The sequence below is a fragment of the Tachyglossus aculeatus genome, chromosome 3 (genome assembly GCF_015852505.1).
Source record: "Tachyglossus aculeatus isolate mTacAcu1 chromosome 3, mTacAcu1.pri, whole genome shotgun sequence".
NCBI lineage: Eukaryota > Metazoa > Chordata > Mammalia > Monotremata > Tachyglossidae > Tachyglossus > Tachyglossus aculeatus.
This window is the reverse complement of record NC_052068.1, coordinates 82,380,517-82,406,520: the sequence shown is the minus strand read 5'-3', so window position 1 is coordinate 82,406,520 and position 26,004 is coordinate 82,380,517. Positions and strand designations below refer to the sequence as shown.

General features: G+C 42.9%; 1 protein-coding gene across 1 annotated transcript in view; it reads left to right on the top strand.

Moving 5' to 3' along the window:
* The window catches only part of RAB27B (RAB27B, member RAS oncogene family), a 207,161-nt gene that overhangs the window by 36,609 nt on the left and 144,548 nt on the right, over positions 1 to 26,004 (top strand). The gene's annotated exons all lie outside the window — the stretch shown is intronic.

Here is a 26,004-nt window from a genome sequence, read left to right as displayed (position 1 = left end):
CAGGGACGGAGATGTAGATTTGGGTGTCATCAGCGTAGAGTAGTTGAAGCCGTGGAAGCGAATGAGGTCACCAAGGGAGTGAATGTAGATCGAGAACACAAGGGGACCAAGAACTGAACCTTGAGGAACTCCTACAGTAAGGGGATGGGAGGGAGAGAAGGAGCCTGCAAAAGAGACTGAGAATGAATGACCGGAGTGATAAGAGGAGAACCAGGACAGGACGGAGTCTGTGAAGCCAAAACCCACTCCCACCACAGTCTGGTATAGTGGGTATGATGTCACTTCTGTCTGGGAATCTGATTTTTCAAATGCCATCTCTGGCCACCTTAGATGCCACCAATCTTAGAGCGGATGAGTCCTCAGATAACTATTTACAATACACACTTAGACTGGTTAGTGGAGTCTAGAGAGACATGATCTTCACCTTTTAAATAAGGCGTGGGCTGCAAAAGTATTCCTAAATCAAAGTAAAACCCTAGGTATCAAAGCAATGTATCCAAAATGCTGCAATACTATCCCCCAACGCATTAATCGGGCATATACCTAAAGTGCTTACTGGCTGTAGAGCACTGTATTAAGCACTTGGGAGAGTACAATGTAACAATATAACAGAGTTGGTAGACACGTTCCCTGCCCACAACTAATGTCTCCACTAATTGTATTTTGTGCTTCGAGTTTTTATGCCCTGTAATGATATGTTCTGGTTTTTGAGTGCCTATTGCTTCTGAGTCACTGACTGTCATGCTTGGAGATTTGTATCACTGAAAGTCTCAGAAAAATTCTATGAAATTATTACCCTTGCCAAATATTTATTTAACCAAAGAGGAATTGCCCAACAGTGAGCACTCTTCTTGATAATTTTCTGACTTTTTAAAAGTGATCAGAAAACTTTTACCCCCCAAGTTTCTGATTGTAAATTTGTTATTCTTCAGAACTGATCAGTGAAACAACTCTGAAATGGAATCTGTTACCAACATGAATTTAACCAGATGGGGATTAATCTTTATTTCAAGAACAATTCAGTCTGTGCAGAACAATATGTGAAGCTGACCAATGTTTCTAAAGCTTCTGTGCCTTCTTAATGGTTTGATATGCTTTAAAGAGAAAAGTGGAAATTTGTCGAGTTTGTGGAGCATGAACTTATGCTGATATTTGACTAAGGCCATAGCTCGGGACACTTGGTTATGTCCTGAATCTATGATATGTTCACGCATGTGTTGTCCAGGGATCTCAAGAAGGAAACCTCAAAATCTGTTTTAAATCCTACTCTCTCTAGAGATACATGGAGGGGTACATACCAATGGGAATTGAATTGGATATAGAGGCTACTGCAACCTGAACAAATACTTGAGCTGCACAAATGCATTTTAAAAGTGAAGACACACTGGGGTTATTGACCAACCTGAGTTAGAAAAGAAGGGTCAAGATCTGGTATTGGGTTTTGGATCTAGTTCCTTTGGGGAAGAAAAAAGTTGGAGTGTCTCACCTGGTTTGTAGATGATTTGAGTTCTCAAACTGTTAAAGTCTTGGGCTTCTGGTAGTAGGGAATTTGGAGTTGAGACTCTAGAATCTGAGAGACTGATGGTTGAACATGGCCCACTTGCCTGGTTTTTGCTGTTTTGGGAAGGCGAATAAAAGGAGAAAGGAATGTAGGAGTGACCAAACTTTGTTCATTTTTGCCTTGGTTTTGATGCAGAGTGAGTCATACTTGCCTTTGTAGGGCTTCCTAGTGAATGAAGCAATTTTGGCTTGGGTCTCTGATAGGTTGATTTCACCTCTCTCATTGGACAATGATCGGAGAACGCAGCTGGCACCTTTCAGGTCCACGTCACTGCAGGATAAAAATATAGTTGGGTTATATCTACCTTAGTGCTTAGAACAGTATAGAAATGCTCTTGGATGGGACAGGATTTGCATACCTCAGGAAAATAGCTCCTTTGATGCTATTTCATTTACTTTCTGTGCCCAAGGTAATGTGACATCATGTGCATCTCCTTGTCAGATACAAGGGAGGGTTGCCAGTGGCTACCCTTCCCAGTAGACTTTAGGGTGGCCTTCATGCTTGCCTGACAGCCTGGTGATGTAACACTGGACTCAACAGTTCATTCATTCATTCAATCGTATTTATTGAGTGCTTACTGTGTGCAGAGCACTGTATCAAGCAGTCGACCCTCTGCTTCCCCTCCCTAAACATCCTCATTGCCTTTTCACCCATCTACTCTGTGGCTCCCTGTGCCCAATAAGTAGAATCCATCTCTTGTAGATTTTTGCCTTTTTATTTAATAATAATAATTATTATTATTATTATTATGGTTGTTTGTTAAGCACTTAGTATGTACCAGGCACTGTACTAAGTGCTGGGGCGTATATGAGCAAATTGGGGTGAATACAGTTCCTGTCACGCGTGGGGCTCACAGTCTCAATCCCCATTTTCCAGAAGAGGAAACTGAGGCACAGAGAAGTGAAGTGATTTGCCCAAGGTCACACAGCAGACAAATAGCAGAGTGGAGATTAGAATGCATGACCTTTGGACTCCCAAGCCTGGGATCTAGCCACTATGCCATGCTGCTTCCCATCTGTTTAGCCACGTCCTCCCATGGCTGCCCCTGGCCTTTCCTGATGTGGAGAAACTTCTGGAGCCTGCGCAACCCAGGAACTTCAGAGCTGGCCTGAATGAGAGGGTGGTAGGGATCTCCCTGCAGGCCTCCCTGCAGCCCCTTAGTTTTGGGCTCCTGAATCACATGGGCTACAGGAGAAACAATATGGCCTAGTAGAGCATCAGCCTAGGAGTCAGGACCTGGGTTCTAGTCCCAGCTCTGCCACTTGTCAGCTGTGTGACTTTGGGCAAGTCACTTCACTTCCCTGTGCCTCAGTTTCATCATACGTAAAATGAGGATTCAATACCTGTTTTATCTCCTACTTAAACTGTGAGCTATGTATAGGGGACAGGTTTCAAACCTGATTATGTTGTACGTACTCCAGTACTTAGTTCCGTGCATGGTGCATAGCAAGCACTTAACATATGCCACAATTACTATCCCTGTTGTTATCATTCAGAGTGGGTTCAGTTTCAGAGTATGGGGAGAAGGGGCATGAGATGCTGTGGGATGGAGATTTTAAAGGAACTGTGTAGAGAGAATGCCCGGGCAAGAGGACGTAAAGAAGAATAAAAAGACTTTCCTGATTTCTATCATTGTCATTATTATTATTATCATTGTATTTAAATGCTTACTATCTGTCCAGCACTGTTCGAAGTGCTGGGGTAGATACAGTCCTTGTCCCACCTGGGGCTCAGAATCTAAGTAGGGGGGAGCATAGAGACCTATGTTGGATACTGTCCTGTATGCCCTGACTCAAAGCAAGATGCCAGTCTGTGTTCACATACACTCAGCATTGGTCCCACATCCAGGTTTCTCTCAGACTTGTTGGATAACATTCAGGGTTTTCCAGCCTTTCTGCCCATGGTGTAGTGGATAGAACACAGATCTGGGAATTAGAAGGTCATGGGTTCTAATCCTAGCTCTGCCACTTGTCTGCTGTATGGCCTTGGTTAAGTCACTTCACTGCTCTGTGCCTGTTACCTCATCTGTAAAATGGGGATGAAGACTGTGAGCCCTGTGCAGAACAGGGACTGCTTCCAACCTGATTTGCTTGTATCCACCCCATGGCTTAGTACAGTACCTGGCACATAGTAAATGCTTAATAAATACTATTGTTATTATTATTGTTGATAATCCAGCCCCTTTAGTACCTAGTTCAGAATGTAGACACTGAATCATGCCAATGATGCAATTGGAGACATTGCAGATCTTCAACAAAAGTCAGGATACTAGATCCTGATTCACACTATGTTCTGTGCTTGCAACACTTGTGATCCTCTCTCCCTTCCCACTGTACCTGTCCTCACCAGAGTAATACTGATAATAATTATTAGTACTGAGATATTTGTTAAACCCTCTACTTCTCCCCCTCTAGAATGTAAGCTTGTTGTGGGTAGAGGAATGTGTCTGTTATATTGTTGTATTAGACTCTCCCAAGCCCTTAGTACAGTAAGCACTTAATAAATATGATTGATTGTACTAAATACTGAGGTAAACAAAAGAAAATCAGATCCCACATGGGTCTCACATTCTAAGTAGGAGGGAGCCCAGGTATTCAACCCCCATTTTGCAGATGAGGTAACCGAGGTACAGAGAAGTTAAGTGACTTTCCCAAGGTCCCCCAGCAAGCAGGTGGCTCCCAGTGCTCTTCCCACACTGCTTCGCAGAGTAATCCTGAGACCTCACAAGATATTAGGTCATCCAGGAAAGGAACGACCTACATGTGCTCAGTGGGGTTAGGCCCCATGTATAGCAGAAAAAGAAATTCCAGTGAATCACAAGTTATGCTGCATTTGTTCAGTTATCGGTGTTATTGTGCAAGACCTATGTCTGCTCTCAACTTACCCTTGTTTATTAGCATTCAGTTTGAATTCCTTTGTGGATAAAAAGTCAATAACATTAAATGAGATAATAGCCCTGTTCTCCTGGAGCCACAAGAGCTCAATCAACCAAATGAAATTGCAAGAAAGTAATCTAGATGCCAGTCGGGAATGATCATGTTAAAATAATGCATATGGAAACGTTTTAACATTGTACGGGTGCCAAAGAGCAGGGCCATAACAGTTGACTTTCTGCCAAGGGTGCCCATGTTAAGGGATGACACAAAACAGAGATATCGAATCAGATTATCAGGCTGATGTTATAGCTTGACATTACAAGAACCAACTGGCCATAATTGCTGTTCTCTATTTATGGTTGGAGTCCATGGACCAGCCATCCATGTTCCATAGTTGTAGTTTAGATGACAACTTGCTCAAACGAGATGAAAGTTGTTACGTTTGCTTTAACTAATTCTTTCAAATGAAGCCGATCCAATGACATCAGCAGGGAAAATCAGTGAGGCACAAATGGGCTGACCTTCAATCCCTATTCTGCCCCTGAGCTATCCCTTCTCCACCTCTCCCCTCTCCAGTTCTCATCAGCATTTGGCTGGAATCCTGGCTGCTTTCGACACTTTCCAGACCTTGCAAAAGCAACTCTTCCATTCCACAAATCTTTCGATGTTTAAATGTATCCCTCCAGCACTTTGGCCCCAGTATTAGCCAGGCTCCTTGTTATTACCTTCCATTTTCCTCCTCTTCTTGCTCCCATCCTTTTCCTCATCTTCCTTGTTCCCACCCATTTCCTCCTCATCATGCCCTTCTTCCTTACTGCTGCTACATTCTCTCTCCTATCTGTACTGCGGCCACTTGAACACAGTGGACACAGTTGGACCCTCCCCACAGTTCTTTCGGGAGATGGGTCATGACCCCCGAATCATTCCCAGTAGCCAATTCTAAGCCATCTGGTGCTTAGAATCAATGGTCATTCACTTAGTCTCCATCAGCATCTCTGGTGGTGTCTGTGGGCCCACATACACTTAGCAGTTTGTCAGCACCATGCAGAAATCATTATGGCAGTCAGAGTAGCCTGGGATCTTTAGCTTTGCTACATGTGACGTTTCAACAACTTCTGCATGTTACAGTGAATGAACAGAACACTGTGAGACATACTCCGAGCTATGGAAAATAACCCAAAATTTCTTTTACTACCCACTTTCAAATAGAGCCATGTAGAGGTCCCTGAACCATCCCATTAAATCCCCAGGAAACCCCAAATGAAGAACGCCCAAGGAACTGTATCTGTAATTTATGTCCATACTGTATTTATGTTTATATTAATGTCTGTCTCCCCCTCTAGATTGTACACTTGCAGGGAATGTCTGTCTATTGTTTTAGTGTACTCTGTCAAGCGCTTAATAGAGTGCTTGGCATGCAATAAGCGCTCAATATAAATAAGATTGACTGAGTGAGTGACTGGTTGGTTTGGAGAGCCCAGACCATTTTCTTTAGGGCATTATGCCCAGTGGGGGAGATGTAGAAGGCACAGGGTCAACCCACCTACCCTGGAATTGATTTTAGTGTCCCACCACTAAATTGTCAGATCCTTAAGGAAAGGATTGTGTCCATTTAACCTTTTTGTATATATTCTCCCAAGTGCCTAGTGGAAAGAGCACAGGTCTGGGAGTTGAGGACTTGGTTTCTAATCCTGGATATGCCATTTACCTGCTGTGTGACCTTGGGCAAGTCACTTAACTTCTCTGTACCTCAGTTCCCTCATTGACGAAATGGGGATTCAGTGCTTGTTTTTCCTCATACTTAGACTGTGAGTACAACGTGGAACCTGATTATCAGGTATCTATTATCTTAGTACAGTACCTGGCAAATAGTAAGCACTTAACAACTACCTCAATTACCGGTATTGTCTTTGCTCCGGCTCAGCAGGGGTGTAAAAGAGGGGGGTGGGGCTGAGGCTTCCACCTCTGATCTCCAGCAAGCAGTCGGCCAGACCTCCACATTTCCCACTCTCATTCATTCATTCAATCGTATTTATTGAGCACTTACTGTGTGCAGAGCACCGTACTAAGCGCTTGGAACGTACAATTCGGCAACAGATGGAGACAATCCCTACTCAACAACAGGCTCACAGTCTAGAAGGGGGTGGGGGAGTGGGGGACAGACAACAAAACAGAACAAATAGGCATCAGTAGCATCAAAATAAATAAATAGAATTATAGATATATACACATCATTCATAAAATAAATAGAATAATAAATACGTATACATATACTCAAGTGCTGAGGGGCGGGAGGAGGGTAGAGCAGAGGGAGGGAGTAGGGGCAATGGAGAGGGGAGAATGAGCAGAGGAAAAGGGGGGCTCAGTCTGGGAAGCCCTCCTGGAGGAGGTGAGCTTTCATTCAATCGTATTTATTGAGCACTTACTGTATGCAAAGCACTGACTAAGCACTTGGGAGAGTGCAATACAACAGACACATCCGCTGCCCACAAGTGAGTCACACCGCTTCTGAGGAGCTGAGATCTGTGAGCCATCCACCTCCACATCGAACATAAATTCCTTACCATCAGCTTTAAAGTACTCACTCAACTCCTCCCTTCACTTCTTCCGTACTACAAAGCAACCTGGACATTTTGCTTCTCAATACTTACCTACTCACTGGGCCTTGCTTTTGTCTCTCTCGAAGTCTACACCTTGCTCATACCCTCCTTCCTACCTGGAACTCCCTGCTCCTTGACATTCAACAGATCAGAGAAGCAGCATGGTCTAGTGGAAAGAGCACAGGTCTGGGAATCAGAGGACATGAGTTCTAATCCCAGCTCCGCTACATGTCTGCTGTGTGAACTTGGGCAAGTCACTTCATTTCTCTGTGCCTCAGTTCCCTCACCTATATAATGGGGATTCAGCGTATGAGCCCCATAGGGACAGGGACCATCCCCAACCTGATTACCTTGTAACTACTCCAGTATGTAGAACAGTGCTTGGCACATAGCACTTAAGAAATACCACAATTACTATTATTATTCTCCACCTCTTTTAAAGGCATACTAAAATTACATTTTCCTCCAGTAAAGCTTTTTGACTAACCTTTGATCTCCCCACCTATTTTCCCTCCCTTCTGTATCAGCTATGTACTTGAGTCTATACCGGCTTAGCACTTAGCTGCCCACCCCACTCTCAGAGAATTATGTATGTATCCTTATTGCTTCTTTACCTTTCTTTTATTTTAATATCTGTTCTGTTGCTGAACTGCAAGGTCCTTGAAGATAGGGATTGTGTCTATTATACTCTTTCCAAGTGCTAAAAACAGTGTTTCTAGCACTCAGTAAACAGTAAGCACTCAAATACCATTGAATGATTGAGTAGGAGCCATAGGAGATTAGCACTCAAACCATTCCCATCCAAGTGGTTACAGTCTTGCTTCATTTAGAGCCAGAAGCCAGTCCCCATTTCTATGCACTTAATTCTAGGCCAGCTTTCATGAAACCTGGCAAACATAGTAGGAAATGGATCCACTGTAAGATAGTACCTTGAAGGCAGGGATGTGTATACTTTATTGTATTCTTCCAAGTGCTTAGTATAATACCTTGCACAGAGTAAGCCCTCAATAAATGTCATTACTATATTAAGCAAATGATGAATTCAATTTAAAAAAATCTCACAGAATCAAAAATCTACCTTCATGCCAAAGCCTGTAAAGCATTTTTCCATCCTCAGAGGAAAAAGTAAATTTTAATTTTACCTCAATATAAGATAGTCGAATTTACCCTCGGTGAAAGATAGTTGGTAAACAATTCTGTGTTATGGTACCCAAACTCTGAGGCCATGAATGACCCTTTTACAACATTTTGACAACTATTTTGACAATGATTTCGACAACTGCAGGATTTCTGTTAATTAATCAGTGGTATTTATTGAGTGCTTATTATGTGCTGAACACTTTACTGAGCTCTTGGGAGGATATAATACAGCAGAGTTGGTAGGCATATTCCCTGATCACAATGAACTTACAGTCCAGAAGGGGGGAAAAAAAGACTTTATTATAAATGATTTATAGATATGTGCTGAAGTGCTGTGGGGCTGAGGGTAAGGTGAACACCAACTACCCAGAGATCTCAGATCCAAATACATCGAAGATGCAGAAGGGAGAAGGAGTCAGGGAAAAGAGCCTTAATAGCGAAAGCCTCTGGCAGAGATGTGACCTTAATAAAGTTTTAAAGGTGGGGAGAGTGGTGGTCTGGCACATAAGGAGGGGGAGGGCATTCCAGGACAGAGGGAGATAGTGGGAAAGGGTCAGTGGCAAGATGAATGAGATCTCTAGGGCCAGTTTATCAAGTAGTGAAGTTTACAGGCTGGGCTGTAGTAGGAGATTGGTAAGGTAGGAGGGGTCAGGCTGATTGAGTGCCTTAAAGATCATCATCATCAATCGTATTTATTGAGCGCTTACTATGTGCAGAGCACTGTACTAAGCGCTTGGGAAGTACAAATTGGCAACATATAGAGACAGTCCCTACCCAACAGTGGGCTCACAGTCTAAAAGGGGGAGACAGAGAACAAAACCAAACATACTAACAAAATAAAATAAATAGAATAGATATGTACAAGCAAAATAAATAAATAAATAAATAGAGTAATAAATATGTACAAACATATATACAGGTGCTATGGGGAAGGGAAGGAGGTAAGAAGGGGGGGATGGAGAGGGGGACGATGATGTAAAAAGTGTGATGAGAGTAATCTGTTGTCTTTTGTTCCTCTTTATAATTGGCAGTACATTGTAAGCTTATAGGCAGACTTTCTTTTGCATTTTGTATTTGAGAAGCAGTGTGACTTAGTGGAAAGAGCATGGGCTTGGGAGTCACAGGTTGTGGGTTCTAATCCCAGCTCTGCCACTTGTCAGCTGTGTGACTTTGGGCAAGTCACTTGACTTCTCTGGGCCTCAGTTACCTCATCTGTAAAAATGGGATTAAGACTGTGAGCCCCATCTGGGACAACCTGATTACCTTGTATCCACCCCAGCGCTTAGAACAGTGCTTGGCACATAGTAAGCGCTTAACAAATACTATCATTATTATTATTATTATTTGTTGTACTATTCCAAATGCTTGGTACAGTCTCTTTGCTCCGAATAGGTGCTAAGAAAATACTAATGACTTTATGAGGAAATAGCTAATGTGTCTATTTCCCAAAACCCAAAGCCTGTCAAAATCAGACCTTAGGAAAAAAAAAGTTCCATTTTCCAATTAACAGACCAATGCCAGAGTCCCATTGATAGAGGCACCAGTCCGTTTTGTTTGGAAAGGAAGAAAGAGTGGGTTCCTTTTAAACAGGATTGAGAGCAGTTTTTGTATAGAACAGTGCGTGGCACATAGTAAGCGCTTAATAAATGCCATTATTATTATTATTATTATTATGTAGATATGAACAGCAACTGTTTGGAGACTGTTTAATGAACGTTACAGAAATACTAGTTCCCGATGTGTTTATTGGACAGGCCAGTTTACAGGAATTGAGTGTATGTGGTCCAACAAAACTCTTGGTGATTACTCTTAGAAGCTTGGTTAATATACATGTTTGTTCTTACTCAGGTGACTGGTTTCTACTTAGATTTTTCTTTTTAAAATTCTCCCTACCTTTTAAGAAGCAGCATGGCCTAGTGTATAAAGAGCACAAGCCTGGGAGTCAAAATGACCTGGATTCTAATCCTGGCTCTGCCACTTGTCTGCTGCGTGACCTTGGGCAAGTCATTTCACTTCTCTGTGCCTCAATTACCTCATCTCTAAAATGGGGATTCATTCATTCAATCGTATTTATTGAGTGTTTACTGTGTGCAGAGCACTGTACTTGTCACTTGGGAAGTACAAATTGGCAACATATACAGATGGTCCCTACCCAACAATGGGCTCACAGTCTAGAAGGGGGGAGACAGACCAAAAAAAAAAAAGTAGATAGGTGTCAATACCATCAGAATAAATAGAATTATAGCTATATACATATCATTAATAAAATAAATGTAGTAAAAATGTACAAATAAAATAAATCGAGTAATAAGTAAATAAGTAATAAATGTGTAACAAATATATTTGTACAAATTTATACAAGTGCTGTGGGGAGGGGAAGGGGGTAGGGCAAAGGGATGGGTGGGTGATGGGGAGGAGGAGAGGAAAAAAGGGGGGGCTCAATCTGGGAAGGCCTCCTGGAGGAGGTGAGCTCTCAGTAGGGCTTTGAAGGGAGGAAGAGAGCTAGTTTGGAGGATGTGTGGAAGGAGGGCATTCCAGGCCAGGGGAAAGACATGGGCCGGGGGCTGAAGGCAGGACAGGTGAGAACAAGGCACAGTGAGAAGGTTAGTGGCAGAGGAGCGGAGGGTGAAGGCTGGGCTGTAGAAGGAGAGAAGGGAGGTGAAGTAAGAGGGGGTGAAGTGATGGAGAGCCTTGAAGCCGAGAGTGAGGAGTTTTTGCTTGATTCGAAGGTTAACAGGCAACCACTGGAGATTTTTGAGGAGTGGGGTGACATGCCCAGAGCATTTCTGTACAGAGATAATCCAGGCAGCAGAGTGAAGCGGGGATTACGGTATTTGTTAAGCGCTTACTATGTGCCAAGCACAGGGGAAAATACCAGGTAAGCAGGTTGTCCCATTTGGGGCTCACAATCTTAATCTCCATTTTACAGATGAGGTAACTGAGGCACAGAGAAACTAAGTGACTTGCCCAAAGTCACACAGCTGACAAGTGGCAGAGCCAGGATTAGAACCCACAACTCCCAAGCCCATGCTCTTTCCACTAAGCCATATTGCTGTGAACCCCATATGGGACAGGGACTCTGTGTATCTACCTCAGCACTTAAGAACAGTGCTTACACATAGTAACTGCTTAGCAATACCATCATTGTTACTATTATTATTATTTTAATGTTAGGGTTCATTCCCATAACCACCGCAGCATTTAAGAATTTATGGAAATCTAGATGGGAAAATCAGAATGGATGATCAGTCTTATCTGAAACATGCCAGTTCTGTCCACTTTCAATTGGAATCCTGGGTCAGAAATCCCCTCAACCTCTCCAGTGAATATTACGCTCCTCCTCAAAAATCTCCAGTGGCTACCAATAAACCTAACCATCAGGCAGAAACTCCTCACCCTCGGCTACAAGGCTGTCCATCACCTCGCCCCCTTCTACCTCACCTCCCTTCTCTCCTTCTACAGCCCAGCCTGTACCCTCCACTCCTCTGCCACACTAATCTCCTCAACGTGCCTCGTTCTTCCCTGTCCCGCCATCGACCCCCGGCCCATGTCATCCCCCTGGCCTGGAATGCCCTCCCTCCACACATCTGCCAAGCTAGCTCTCTTCCTCCCTTCAAGGCCCTACTAAGAGCTCACCTCTTCCAGGAGGCCTTCCCAGACTGAGCACCCTCCTTCCTTTCCCCCTCCTCCCCCTCTCCATCCCCTCTGCCTTACCTCCTTCCCTTCCCCACAGCACCTGTATATATGTATATATGTTTGTATGTATTTATTACTCTATTTGTACATATTTATTCTCTTTGTTAATATGTTTTGTTTTGTTCTCTGTCTCCCCCTTCTAGACTGTGAGCCCACTGTTGGATAGGGACCGTCTCTATATGTTGCCAACTTGTACTTCCCAAGCGCTTAGTACAGTGCTCTGCACACAGTAAGCACTCAATAAATACGACTGAATGAATGAATGAATGAATTACACATTGGCTTGTAAACCCAGCTCCTGTAAAGGAAAGAACAATTTTGGTCATCAGGGTCTCTTTCAGTTCACACAGTCCAAAATAACTTGCTCGAGACAATTTAGCAGATCAATAATAGCTCGTCAAAGTTAACCACATACATTGACTTCAAATCCCACCAGGCCATGTTCAAAAGCACCCACTTTGCAGTGAGTGGTGTCATTTACCTGGAAGAGAGAGAACTCCTTTGAGGTAGTAGCAAACAGTGGTTTTATATCTTTCCATAAGGAACAAAAGCTTCAAAAGAGAAGTTTTGTTTTTGAGAAGCAGTGTGGCTCAGTGGAAAGAGCATGGGCTTTGGAGTCAGAGGTCATGGGTTCAAATCCTGGCTCCGCCAATTGTCAGCTGTGTGACTTTGGGCAAGTGACTTAACTTCTCTGGGCCTCAGTTACCTCATCTGTAAAATGGGGTTTAAAACTGTGAGCTCCCTATGGGACATCTTGATCACTTTGAAACCTCCCCAGTGCTTAGAACAGTGCTTTGCACATAGTAAGCGCTTAATAAATGCCATCATTACTATTAAAAGGGAGAAATACTCCGGGAATCTGAGAGTAAGGTGCTGCTGTCAATTCCATATCTTAGTGGCTAAAGGGAACTGTAAATGGAGCTAACTACTCCAGATGTACAATTATTCATTCTCAAATGGACAGTATTTTAGTCCTTGAGCTGGTTAATTTGTTTACTATTTTGGTGTTCTGTTCAGTATGTGACAGGAAAGATTTTGCTCCCGAGGTTAATAAATGTTTAGTCACAGCCGGCTTTCTGGTATAGTATTGGAGTAGTCTGGTTTACGTCAACTAGTCAGTGGATCCAGAAACTGGCTGTCCATCTAATTCATCTTTAATAAACACTCAAGGACAGCAATCTATTGATTGAGCCCTGTGGTCCCCTCTTATTTCCCCTTCCTTAATACATCAGAGCTGTTACCACTTTCAGATTGGAAATGTCATTAGGAATGGCAGAGTAGGAGGACCACGGAGATTTGATTTTTCTACTTAATGGGCATCTCATAGAGTTCCAAGAATTCAATTACCGAACTCTACTTAGCAATAATTTTCATGGTTTTGAGCACGATTCCCAGATAAGCTACACGATTGTATTCATTGTGACTCACATTTGGTCAACTTCTATCACTTCTTGCTTCCTCCCCTGGGTGGAATTGACAGATCATTGCTGGCAGAGAGTTTTGTTAATTACAGGTATGGAGTAAATATGTGTTCTATAGCAAAAGTAAATTTGAGGACTCCAGTAGTAGCAGGTTGCGTGATAATGAAGTAGGTGAAATCCTTTCCCTTTGCCAAATCACAATAATGATCGTTAATAGTAATATTAATAAGCTCATCTGCCTAGCAATGTGCTAAGAGTTGTGGTAGCCCAGAAACATCCCATGTTCACGCGGGGTTCACAGTCTCTTGGCTTAATGTTAATTAAAGGGAGCATCAATCAGTCATTTATTGAGCGCTTACTGTGTGCAGAGCATTGTACTAAGCGCTTGGTAAGTACAAGTTGGCAACATATAGAGACGGTCCCTACCCAACAGTGGGCTTAACAGAGTATAGACACACACACACACACACACACACACACACACACACTCTCCATTCATTGATATAGGGAAGGCATTTATTTACACTGGGCAGTTAGGTTTTCAGCTGGTCTCTGGTAATGTTACATTGGACAGCTTTATTTAATGATAATAATAATGATGATGGCCCTTATTAAGCGCTTACTATGTGCAAAGCACTGTTCTAAGCACTGGGGAGGTTACAAGGTGATCAGGTTGTCCCCCGGGGGGCTCACAATCTTAATCCCCATTTTACAGATGAGGGAACTGAGGCACAGAGAAGTGAAGTGACTTGCCCAAAGTCACACAGCTGACAGTTGGCAGTCGGGATTTGAACCCATGACCTCTGGCTCCAAAGCCCGTGCTCTTTCCACTGAGCCACGCTGCTTCTCCTGTATTTTTTTTTTATTCAACATCCAACCTCCTCTGACCTTGAGTCCTACTGCCGAGTTCCTTGTCTCCAAGGCAGTACCATGTTTACTGGGGCCTGGGCAGGTAGTTCCATGACTCTAATGCCTAGGCAGTGCCCAGGCTCCATTGCATGACACAAACTTCCACCAAGAGCCATTTCGTGCATTTCCTTAAGATGATCTAATGTTATCAGGTTGGCAAAGTGATACCCAGTTATTGGTGAGGTCCTTCAGCAACCCTTCTACAGTGGCTGAGGAGGAAAGTATGTAACTCCTAGTTCCTTCATAAATCCTAAAGTGGAGAGTTTGAATTCAAAGGGGAGCAAAAGGGTGTGAAGTTGATGGTATTGGGTTGGGGAGGGTTAAGGCATTTTAGGGGGAAGTGATTACCTCCTCTGTGAAATGAATAATGGTTGTTAATGGTTTAATGATGGACAATTTTGAGTTAACAGTTTAAACATTTTTACCTAAGTGTAGATATTTTACTTATATTTTTTACCCTTTAGAGAAGAACAGCATTATCAGGTTGATTTTTCTGTTGCTTCAGAAAATGCTGAAGCTTAGTACATGTTAATGGAAGACATTTTAAAATTCGAACACTTGAATTGGATGCCGTGGAGCAAAGAATTCCATACTTAATTGCGTTTATGTGATTCCCTGGTTTCTCTTTCATATGCTACAAGAACTCACCCAATTAAATCTAGATAAAACACCGAGTAAAATTTTGGGAGATATTGGTGATTTAGTAGGTGCTATTTTAGATTATTTAAATTGTGTTCATTACTTGAACACTGACAGCGAGCAAGCTCGGTAAACTAGTCCATTAATTAAATATACTGAATCATCAATGATTAATTATCAAGTGGTTTAATGGGTAGTTTATTATAGGTTACACAGAGTTGAGAGCACCAAGTGCAATAGGAGAATATCTCAGAAATACCAAAGGGAGTTTGATTAGCAATCACTCTTCATGCAACCTTTAACAGGTCAAAAACATAGATATAGTATTAGACAAGTCCCTAAAATGATAAAAAAAAATATGTACAAGAAATCATCTCGTAATACAAAATTTATGGTAAATATCTCAATAAGGTAGTGTTGTCAGCAAATTTCATGGGTAAAAAATATCAACTTCTAATATTATATTACAGAGTTGGGAGCACGAAGTGCTCATTGACCAAAGCAATACTCATATCTTTCATATTTTATGATGTATATACATTCCATTTTCCATCATGTCCTTGTTCATTTAATAATAATAATTAAGGCATTTGTTGAAAGCTTACTATGTGACAGGCACTGTACTAAGCATTGGGGTGGATATGAGCAAATCAGTTTGGACACAGTCTCTGTCCCATGCAGGGCTCATGGTCTCAATCCCCATTTTACAGATGAGGTAACTGAGGCCCAGAGAAGTTAAGTGACTTACCCAAGATCACATAGCCAACAAGTGGCGGAGCTAAGATTAGAACCTAGGACATTATGACTGTCAGGCCCACGCTTTATCCACTATACCATGCTGCTTTTAGCTTCTGTCCATTTGGGAAGGACTACTGTTCCATTGATTTGGGCCAATGGCTCCTAAAGCCTGTTAGTTTTGTTCAGTTAATTAACATATCCGGCTTTATGCCAAGTAAGCCCTGTGCCAGTTTGTACATCCTACTTGATAGAGTGAGTCAAACCTTTTTTTTTTTTCCACATGTTGGTTCTTTCTGATGGACTTCTTTCTATTTTTAGTCTTATTATTTGTGAACTAAATTCCTGTTCTTTCACCTGCCTAGACTGAGTCTGACCAGATTTGTAGTAGCAATAGGGAAGCAGCATGGCTTAGTGGAAAGAACACGGGCCTGGGAATCAGAGGACATAGATTCTAACCCAGTCTAACATTTTTCTGCTGTGTGACCTCGGGCAAGTCACTTAACTTCTCTGTGCCTCAGTTCCCTCATCTGTAAAATGGGGTTTAAGACTGTGAGCCCTCTGTGAGACAGGGACTGTAAACAACCTGATTATCTTGTATTTACATTGGTGCTTAAAACAGTGCTTGGCACATAGTAAGTGCTTAACAAATACCACAGCTTTTTTACTCATATAGTAAGTGCTTAGTACAGTGCTTTGCACACAGTAAGAAATACAATTGAATGAAGTGCTTAAATACAATTAAAAAAAATGGAATATAAGTATTATGAGGCTTGAGTGTGTATCAAAGTACTTAAGGATAACCCAGGCAAATTTATAATTGATGAAGAGGGGATGGTGAATTGGGGTAATAAAGGGTTTAGTCTGGGGAGGCCTCTTGGAAGAGATGTGATTTTCAGAGGGTTTTGAAGGTGAGAAAAGTGGCAGACAGTCATATATGAAAGAGGAGGGAGATCCAAGCCCAAGGGAGAGCATGGGCTAGGGGTTATTTTGCTATTTTGTACTTTCCCAAGTGTTTATTACAGTGCACACAGTAAGCACTCAATAAATATGATTGGGTGGGTAGAGAGAAGGCAGGTCAGGAGGTTGTGTTTAGAGAGTGGAATTGCAGAATAGGTGATGTTAGAGAGTGTACAGTAACCTCAGATTGAGCATGTGTCCAGGTAAGCGAGTGAGGTGGGGTGAAGAAAGTGGTTCGTGGAGTTGAGGAGTGAGAAGAAATGGACAGAGGAAAGGTCGTCGAGAACACCTACATGGATATCGAAGTCCCTGAGCATCCGTGTGGGAACAGAGAGAAGGATTGTGAGAAAGGAATCAAAATGGGTCAGAAAGTTGGAGTTAGGATCTAGAGGGTAGTAAATAACAGTGACAAGTAATTGGACTGGGTGGTAGAGACAGGTGACATGGGCTTTGAAGGAAGGGAAAGGGAGAGGTGATGAGAAAATAGCATTTGGGGGCAAGAAGGAAGCCAACTCTTCCAGTGAGTGTTGGGGAGGGGGAGAAGAAGAGACCCCTGTCTGAAGAGTGCAGCAGGGGAAGACAATGTCATCAGGAGAGAGCCTGGTTTCATTGATGATGAATAGGAGCAGTGACTAGGTCAGGAACAGGTGAAGGATGAATGGAAATTTGCCCATGATGGAGCAGTGAGAGGTTCTACAGGCCCCACTTGGCCGGAGCTGTCGGGCAGGGCTGGGGAGGAGGGTACGTTGTGAGATGTGGGGAGGGGTAGGATGGGAGTGAGCTGATGGGTTTGGCATGGAAGGAGGGGGATTAGGGGAAGTGGTGGAAAAGGAAGACAGGGATAGAATGATGCCGGGGAGGGATTGAGGGGACGTGGAGAGGTCAGAATGGTTTGTTTGCCCAGAACAGTAGTAGCTTTAATTGGAGTTTCTGGTGTTCCATGCAGGTTCATCAGGAAAAGACAGACCTTTCCCACCCAAGTGCTGTTCCCCTTCCCCCCCCCCCCCCCCGTACTGAATGCTTTAAAAACTTAATGTGGAATTAGACATCATGATGAGAATGATTTATAGCATTTCATTTCCTTTCTCACTTGTACTCTCTCTGTAAGGTAATAACACCCAAAGTAAATTAAGAGTCTTACTGAAAGTGTTTCCAAGGCATTTAACAGCTTACATTGAACCTCTATATGGCTTTTATGGAGAATCAGAGGCACCAACCTTCCTTTAGAAGTGAGGGGGGAACTTGTGGGTGTGTCTTTGAGAGGACAGGGGAAGAAGAAGCCGTGGTGAAGGAACGAAGAGAGAGAGGAAGTTGAAGAAGGAGAAAAAGAAAAAGATGGGGAGGAAAAGGAAGTGAAAGGAACAAGATGGGGAGCACTTCCTTCTTTTTGCCTCATCTCTGATCCTGGCTGGCATTGTAAGGACTCCAGCCTGTGCCCATCTACCCTCATACTGTGGAGACCCTGGCCTCTGTGGTTCTTGTCCCACAAAGAAAGACTCCAGCTGACAGGGAGCAAGAGGTGGAATCCCCATCTTGGTTCCCCCCCCGATTCTTTTTGAAGTCCAAGGACAGGGTGTGGACTAGTTATGCTATACTTTCTACTCAGAAACCATGGGGGCCCAAGCCAATGGGAAGCTGCATGGCCTATTGGAAAGAGCTTGGGACTGGGAATAAGAAGTACCTGCATTCTAATCCAAGCTCAACCACTTATCTGCTGTGTGACCTTGGACAAATCACTTCACTTCTCTGTGCCTCAGTTACCTCATCTGTAAAATGGGGCTTGAGATTATGAGCTCTAAATGGGACAGGGACTGTGTCCAACTCGATTTGCTTGTATCTATCCCAGTGCTTACTGTAGTGCCTGGCACACAGTAAGCACTTAGCAAATACCGCGGTTATTATTATTAAGTCACTTAACTTCTCTGTGCCTCAGTAATTTCAATGTAAAGTGAGGATTAAGATGGGAAGCCTCATGTGAGACATGCACTGTGTCCAATATGATTATTTATTATCACAGCGTGGCTCAGTGGAAAGAGCACAGGCTTGGAAGTCAGAGGTCATGGGTTCAAATACCGCTCCACCAATTGTCAGTTGTGTGACCTTGGGCAAGTCATTTACCTCATCTGTATAATGGGGATTAGGACTGTGAGCCCCATGTGGGACAACCTGATCACCTTGCATCCTCCCCAGGGCTTATACAGTGCTTTGCACATAGTAAGTGCTTAGCAATTGCCATCAATATTTAGAGAAGCAGTGTGGCTCAGTGGAAAGAGCCCAGGCTTGGGAGTCAAAGATCATGGGTTCTAATCCAGGCTCTGCCACTTGCCTGTTGCAACTTTGGGCAAGTCACTTAACTTCTCTGGGCCTCAGTTTCCTCATCTGTAAAATGGGGATGAAGACTGTGAGCCCCACATGGGACAATCTGATCACCTTGTATCCCCCCAGTGCTTAGAACAGTGCTTGGTACATAGTAAGTGCTTAACAAATACCAACATTATTATTATTGTTATTATTATTACCCCAGAGTTTAGAACAGTGCCTGACATGTAATAAGTGCTTAACAAATACCATTTAAAAAAAAATGTTTGTCAACCCATAGTGCCAAGCTCCTGGGGGCCATGGTCTCCATAGTCCTGGCATCTAGGTGCAGCATTCCTAAAGCTGAATAAATTGTTTAGCTCACTGTTTGATGGGGAGGGATTGATTTTTTCTCAGCAAAATGGAAGCATGTATTTTTACACTGATAGAGTAAATAAATGCGAATAACGCAAAAAAAATTCAATGGCCTATCATGGGATTTGTGACTTCCATTCCATAATAAATCAATGTCCCCCTTCATTTACTGAATCAGGGTTTTAGAATCACAAGCTATATAACTAGAAATATATTTATTATGCCATCTTTTCTAGTACCTCTAAGGACACATGCAGTCTCTCCTGTTTTTAAAACCTTAGCAAACTAGTTCTCAAGATTCCACAATAGCTATTCCCCTTGCTCTTACTATTAGAAGTGTTTTTTTTTCCCTTCTAACCTAATTCCTCAGTGTTACAACTTGAACCTTTTTTCTTTTTCTGCCCTCAGCTATCATATTTTTTAATGGTATTTGTTAAGCACTTACTCTGTTTCAAGCACTATTCTAAGCACTGGGGTCCTGTCTTATGCCATCTAGTCACCTCCGACCCATAGCGATACCATGGACACATCTCTCCCAGAACACCCCAGCTCCATCTGCAATCATTCTGGTAGTGTATCCATAGCGTTTTCTTGGTAAAAATGCAGAAGTGGTTTACCATTGCCACCTTCCACACAGTCAACTTGAATCTCTGCCCTCGACTCTTTCCCATGCTGCTGCTGCCTAACACGGGGGAATTTTGACTTGTAGCAGATTGCCTTCCACTCACTAGCCACTGCCCAAGCTAGAAATGGAATGTATATGCCTCTGCTTGACTCCTCCTCCTATAGTCTATTTTACCAGTACAGTACTGGAAACTCTCCAGGTGCAACCCTGAGAGGGGAAAGCTCTGGGGTGGATACAAGATAATCAAATTGGACACAATACTGGAAACTCTCCTGGTGCGACCCTGAGAGGGGAAAGCACTGGGGTGTATACACGATAATCAGGTTGGACACCATACTGGAAACTCTCCAGGTGTAATCTTGAGAGGGGAAAGCCTCGGGGTAGATACAAGATAATCAGGTTGGACACAATTCCTATCCCAATTAGGGTTCACAGTCTAAGTAGGAGGGAGAGCAGGTATTTAGTTCCGATTTTACAGTTGAGGAAACTGAAACACTGATAAGTTAAGTGACTTGCCCAAGGTCCCACATTAGGCAAGTGGTGGAGCTGTGATTAGAACCCATGACTTCTGACTCCCAGTCCCATGCTTTACCGACTAGGCCATCATCATCATCATCAATCGTATTTATTGAGCGCTTACTATGTGCAGAGCACTGTACTAAGTGCTTGGGAAGTACAAATTGGCAACATATAGAGACAGTCCCTACCCAACAGTGGGCTCACAGTCTAAAAGGGGGAGACAGAGAACAAAACCAAACATACTAACAAAATAAAATAGACTAGATATGTACAAGTAAAATAAATAGAGTAATAAATATGTACAAACATATATACATATATACAGGTGCTGTGGGGAAGGGAAGGAGGTAAGATGGGGGGGATGGAGAGGGGGACGAGGGGGAGAGGAAGGAAGGGGCTCAGTCTGGGAAGGCCTCCTGGAGGAAGTGAGCTCTCAGTAGGGCCTTGAAGGGAGGCCATGCTGCTTATTAAGTTCTTGTTACATGCTAAGGGCAGGGACAGAGGATTAGCAAATCAGATACAGATCCACATGAGCTCACAGTATGAGATGGGCAGAAGAAATAGCTTAAGTTCATTTTTAATATCAGGAAACTGAGGCACAGAGAGAATAGGTAATTTTCCTAAAGCCACATAGCAGGCCAGTGATAAATCTGCAGCTAGAATTTGGGTGTTGTAATTCCCAATCCCATGCTCTTCTCCCTAGCCCAGGCTGCCTGCCAATGGGCTAGAAGGGGGCTCAGGGGAAAGAACAATGACCCATCAGTGGTACTTATTGAGCACTTACTGAGGGCAGAGCACTGCAGTGAGTGCTTGGGGGAACCAAGTAGAGTAGGCAGGCACAATCCCTGCCCGCAAAGATCTTACAGTCTAGCAGATTGCATCTCCATCTCTATATACCTCATCTGTAAAAATGGGGATTAAAACTGTGAGCCCCCTGTGGGAAAACCTGATCACCTTGTAACCTCCCCAGTACTTAGAACAGTGCTTAACAAAGTAAGCACGTAGTAAGTGCTTAACAAATACCATTATTATTATTATTATTATAATCCCATCGTACCTTTGAAGTCATCATCAAATTATCTCTCAGGTTTTTCTAAATGAAATAATCACTGTTCACCTAAAATTCTCCTAAATTCCAATTTCCAATTCAACTATATTTTTATCTTTGACCTTTGGGAGACTTCCTGGTCATTTAGCGATGCAATGCTTATTATTATTATCGTCATTATGGCATTTAAGTGCTCACTATGTGCCTCGCATGGTACTAAACACTGGGATAGATACAAGATAATCAGGTTATCCCAAAAAGGGCTCACAGACATTTCTCTGGTTAGGGTTTAAGGGAGATAAAGCTGATTTATAAGTCATCGTCAGTGATATTTATTAAGCACTTATCTTGTGTAGAGCACTGTACTAAGTGCTTGGGAGAGTTCTATGCCCACAACAAACCAACAGTTTAGTATGAAATGTTGCCCTTTGGTGGCTAATGGTCACCAGCAGCACACCACCGTAAGAATGTCTGGATTTTCAGGAGTTCACTCCGGGCTCTCTGACAGACCCGCTGTGGGATGCACTGCTGTTTCCTACCTCGATAATGAAGAACCATGAGCAAAACAGAGCTACCTCTTGGGATTCTTGAGAGAAACAAATAATAGAAACACTGTCAAATTCTGTAAACATAAAGTGGTATATGAACGCTTACTGAAGAATGAGTACAAGACATGTGATAGTTCATTCATTCATTCAATCGTGTTTATTGAGCGCTTACTGTGTGCAGAGCCCTGTACTAAGTGCTTGGAAAGAACAATTTGGCAACAGAGACAATCCCTACCCAACAACGGGAGAGTTCTATAACTTTAAAAGGCCTAGAATAGAGAGGTTACTCAGCTAAGAAGTAATGGGGATTCTCCTTTTGCTAGACTGTGGAGGTTATGTTTGCCACAGAAGAAAAGCCAAGCTTGCATTTTTGAGAGCAGGGGAATGATTTATCCGGAAACTTCTGGCACCTGCTCTTTTTGTGCTGCAAATGGAATTGACTGCTTGAATCTCTTTGGACTGGTTGTGAGGCTCGTTCTCTTGAGATGAGATGAGAACCGTAGTTCCAGAATGTCAGTTTTGTACATCATTCTGAATCTAAAAAACAATGTGGGTGGGTTAAGAGCTTTTAAAGAGGCATGTCTTTTCAGGAGATCGCTCCATACTGGAATATTTCACCCAGACCAGCTTTAGAGGTGCACTCTGTCCCACCCCAGCACCTTCTGAAATGAGAACCTTTGGATGTGCCAAAGGCAGAGAATGGCCGTTGGAACAGCTCACCACTAAATGAGAAGAACACTTAGAATCGAGTCTGGTTACTTTGGAACAAAGGCAAAAGTGATTCAGCTGCAGTCTGGCAGGAAAGGCAGTAAATCCTTCCTCCACTGTAAGACTGCCCCTGCCAATTAGGTGGTTTGCTTCTTTCCATTTCCAACCATTTCATTTAGCTGTTCTAAGGAAATGAAACACTGACCCACTTATTCCAGAATCCTCCAGGAATATTTTCTGGGTAGCAGACTTTCTTATTCACTTGACAATGTGACAGCTCAGAGGATCAAATGTCATCATTTTTCCTTATTAGAATGTTGTCCACCCTGCTGGACTGTGGAGCCTTAAGGGCAGGGGAGGTCTCCACCATTCTGTTGGACTCTCTCGAGTTTGGGGTTCTGCACACAGTTTTCATTCATTATTTTTTAATCATATTTATTGTGTGTGCAAACCACTGTACTGAGGAATTGGGGGAGTACAGTATAACAATAAAGACACATTCCCTGATGGATTTTTGCATGCTGCATGGCTATGATTGGCTTTAATGTTTCTATTCCATCTGGAATAGAGTATCATTGCTTGAAGGTCAACAAAGCATACCGTTTCTTCCACTGAGTATAAATATTTGGGCCACTCCCTATTTTGGCAACATTCATTTTCTGTTTAGGAAATAGATTTCCAAAAGGGTTTAGCTCAATATAAAAGGATAAAAAAGGTTGAAAGACTACAGAACTGTAGTTGCCGAATTTTGATCAGAAGTATATTTAAATTTGATGAACACTGTAGGGATGAGAAAAACAGATTAGAAGGACTATACTTCATACCTAGCATGAACAAGGGGCATGAGTGGATTTTGAAGGAGATAGCTGTTTTGAGCCTGCAAAAAGACTGATAGGTTATTCCTGATTACTTTTAGCAGGGGATAATTAGGATAAAAGAGTCCTAGCTTTGTTTTTGGTTTGAATAGTGGCTGGAACATTGGTTGAGATCATTTTTACAACCTGAAAAAGGTTCATTCTTCAGCACTCTCTAGCTCTTGTTAAGAAGGTTGTGGAGAGGAATAGTTCAAAAAGGGATCGTTTTGGGGTACCACATTTGATTGTATATGAACAAGGCAAAGGGTCTATTATAACTCTCCTAAGCTCTTAGGACAGTTTTCTGCACACAGTAAATGCTCAATAAATTCCACTGATGGATTGTGTGTTTCCTAGAGTCACTGCTTGGCTTGACTTAATCTTATTTTATTGTTTCTACTTCCACATTGCTAAAAACCTCCCTTTCCTCTCCATCCAAACTGCTACTACACTGATCCAGGCACTCATATCCTGCCTTCACTACCGTATCATCCCCCTTGCTGACCTCCCTGCCTCCTGTGTCTTCCCACTCCAATCCTTACTTTGCTCTGCTGCCTGGATCCTTTTCCTAAAAAAACCCACTTCCAGTCCATGTCTCCTCCCCACTCATCAAGAACCTCCAGTTGCCCATCCACCTCAGCATCGGATAAAAACTCCTGACCATCAGCTTTATAGCATTCAATCAGCTTTCCCCCCCTCCTACTTTACCTCACTGGTTTCCTAAACAATAATAATGGTACTTGCTAAGTGCTTACTATGGGCCAAGCACTGTCTTATGTGCTGGAGTAGATACAAGTTCATCAGGTTGGACACAGTCCCTGTCCCACATGGGGCTCACACTCTCAATCCCTATTTTACAGATGAGGAAACTGAGGCCTAGTGAAGTGACCTGTCCAAGGTCACACAGCAGACAGGTGGCAGCGCCAGTAGTAGAACACAGGTCCTTCTGATTCCCTGGACCATGCTCTATCCACTAAGCCATGCTGCTTCTGAACCCAGACAATATGCTTGCCTCCACTAACACCAACCTATTCACTGTATCTTAACCTCTTCTATTTGGCCACCATCACCTTGCCCCTGTTCTCCTTCTGTCCTGGAAATCCCTCCCCCTTCATATCTGACAGACTGTCATTCACTCTACCTTCCAAACCTCATTAAAGCACATCTCCTCTGAGACCTTCCCTGACTAGTACATTGTTTCTCTATTCCTCCTACCTTCTGCTTCACCTTCACGCTTGAATCTATACCCTTAATATTCACTCCAACCTCAAACCCTCAGCACTTATGTACATGTTTTTAATTTATTCTTTCCATATCACCCCCTAGACTGGCAGCTTCCAGTGGGTAGAGAGTGTGTCTACTACCTCCATTGTACTGTACTCTTTCAGTAATTAATACAGTGTTCTGAATGCAGTGAGTGCTCAAGAAATTTCTGATTTCCCCAAAGAGACTTATCATTATGAAAAACGTCAGAGCCTCAAAAACCAGCAGCAAAGTGTATTAGCCACTCAGCTCTCCTTTCACACAGATGTGCTCACTCTCACAAACATACAGTAATGATGTTTCAGGGATTCTCTCTGGCTAATACACTCTACCGCTGGTTTTTGAGGATCTGCCATTTTTCTTAATGATGAGTCTCTTTGGGGATTGTGATGCTCGCCCCTCCAATAATGATGTTATCAGTATTGTCACCTACAGGTCCTGGATGGCTAGTGTATTGCTAAATGGCATTTGGCAACTGGCTGGTTGGGATTAGCCAACTGCTTTGCCAGATCTTTAGTGGTATAATGAATCAGGGATGGGATGCCAGCCAATCAGGGACCGGTTCCTGTTTGGGCTGATGGGCTGTGGGCCCAGGGGGTGTCTAACGAAGTGGCACACTTTATTCATCTGTGAATAACAGCATGCGCAAATTAGGTCTGGGAATTAGAGCGTGCTTTCTCCTGCTGGAGGAGAGGGAAGGGTTTGGGTGGCTCATACTTAATTCTGACATCGGCCTATATGCCTAGTGGGCCCTATTACTCCCACGTTTCTTTTCAAGCAAGTTGACGTACATGGTGGTATCCTTTATTTTAAGAATTCTACACCTTCCAGCTCCTGCATTCAACTTCAGTGGGGAAAATGAAAAAAGATGACTTGATTTTTATTAAATGGAGCGCAAAGGTCACAATCCTCATTTACGGTAGTTCCCCTCTCTAGGTTATTGAATGATTAGGAGCTCACCTCATTGACTCCTTCGACTGCACATCTCTTCACCTTGCTGGCAGAGATTTTCATGGGTTCGAGACTTTGAAGCAATCAATCTATAGTATTTATGGAGCACCGGCTGTGATTAGAGCTCTGTATTAGATGCCTGAAAGAGTGTAATGGAATTGATAGAAATGACCTTTGCCATCAAGGAGTTTAGCATCTAGCAGGGGAGATAGACACCAAAGTAAATTGCAGATAGGAAAAAGTAATAAAATCTAGAGATCTGCATATAAGTGCTTTTG